Below are 2,189 nucleotides of genomic sequence, written 5' to 3'. Positions count from 1 at the left end.
GTTACTCTTTTGGTGTATTTAAAGTCATGGCCACCATTTTAACACCATAGTTTCAAACCTTAACATCCTGCAGACATCCTCTTATATTAGCTTTTTGGTGGGAAAAACCTTTGGAACTGATTCATATCTAATTGCTTTTTGAAAGAGCCAAAGTTTGGAAAAAACCTTTGCGTTTATTATATCTAATGGTTTTTCCGCCCTCTTTGGTTGGAAAAGTTTTTAAGTTCATCCAATTTAATCATTTTTGTGGGGACCATCCCACGGTTTCACCGTACAAAGAGAATATTACCCAACACTAGAGCTGTTCTCGTTGGGTTTCCTGTGTTTCTTATTACATAATATCCAAGATGGCGACTCGTTGGGAAGAGAGTCGTTCAAATCCTTGTAAAGATGAATCCAAGGCGTCAATGAAATGTTTAGACGAGAATAACTACCAAAAGAGTAAGTGTCAGGCTTATTTCGATGCATATAAAGAGTGTAAGAAAGCTTGGAATTTGAGAAGAGCCGAACGTAGAAGGAAAGGTCTTCCAATTGACGACCCGGTGTAGCAATGGGAGCAATAAAGAGCAAAAATTATTATAAACGGCCAACAAAAATTAAATGGAAGATGGCTCAAAGCATTGGAAAATATTTTCCTATTTTTATATACCTCCCAGGAATGTAATTATGGAACAAACTCAAATTCATCTGACTGCCTTCTGAATGCATTCGGTTCAAGATGGTTACAAGATGTTTTCAGTGGATATGATCGTAAGATTGTACACCTTATTTGAATTAATCTTAAAACACAGACTGTCATTAATAACACCGACGAAAGCGAACCCTAGCCCTCGTGAAAATCAAGATTTTTTCCTTGGATTTTTCTCAATGTGAAAATTAACTTCAATCATCTTACTAGATAGTAAGTACACGTGCTCTGATTGGTCGAGAACTGGCTATAATAGTGAATGAAGTATGATTGCTCACACCATCTGTGCACGCAGTTAACCTTGCAAATAAGTGTAAAGAAAAAGAATTGAAAACTACAACCATACAGTTGCCTTAAAGATCATGCTTCTCTTCATTCTTCTTGATTTCGTCACCTCCTGCATTCTCTATAGCATGAAAAAGCTGTATTATTTCCTAATTAAACGTTGAAGATTTCCATTTTAGAAGAATAACAAATTGAGTGGGTATGATAACTCTTTTTGTAAAATTTCTTTTATCAATTCATAATTCATTGGCCAAGAGAAAAGGAAGGGAAAGAAAAGACGTGAATATACATCCAATTAGAATACAGAAGAGTTGTTATATAAATGATGGTATTCTAGCGTGATATCTTGCCGTCAGGTATTGTGGTGTTTTGGATTTCTTGAGTAAATGTAGTAAATCCCCAGATGTTGTTAATTGTGTAGGATAAAATATTTAACAATGGTTTTGTGTGGTATGTCATGTAACATCCCACTTGTCTCTCGTATAAGCTACCCTGCAACTTTAAGTCAAAATAAACATGGGTGGATTTAAGGGGGGAGGGGGAGAGGAGATGGGGCCCTTTAGACTGAGATCCAGGTTTGAGATGTATTTTTTGTGCAAAATATTCCCAAAATACAGGATTCTTGTAATGCTGAATTGTTTTTATTTTAATTATACTTTATTCACATCACATTCAAGAAGAAAAACAAAAATACTTAGCACATTGCAATCTACAAATTAGGGGGGATTAATTTTCAAATTCACAACTTTCAAAAATACAGGGATTATCATATCAAAAAAATATGTTTAATAGAGGTTTCCATTTTCAAATTTTCCAAATTTTCTAGACGAATGGTTTATAGATAAGCATATTTGTACTGTGTTTAAAATAAATCAAGTTCAGTCCTATGTAGTCTGCAATTATGTATATAATACTTAGAGCAAAGAATAATAAAATTAATCAGATCTTTTGATGGTACACAATCAACAACTCCAAACAAAACATTACAAGCATTTATAAAATAACTGTTATGAATGTCACGTTCTGATTGGTTTGGAGCACATGCTTTATGAGAGCACACTTTCCGTTGTGTCATTCCTATCTATTATTGTAATTTGTATTTCATAAAAGAAATAAAAAACTTGCTTGCTGTGCTGTGTGCAGTCATAAAGCACTTGGGGTTGGCAGAACACTCGAAAAGTGTCAAGAAGCACTCCACTACACGTCATGCTTTTCC

This window comes from Actinia tenebrosa, unplaced genomic scaffold, assembly GCF_029948245.1.
Source record: "Actinia tenebrosa isolate PJP-AT-01 unplaced genomic scaffold, QUT_ActTen_1.0 PGA_scaffold8__29_contigs__length_14323225, whole genome shotgun sequence".
NCBI lineage: Eukaryota > Metazoa > Cnidaria > Anthozoa > Actiniaria > Actiniidae > Actinia > Actinia tenebrosa.
This window is presented reverse-complemented; position numbering follows the sequence as displayed.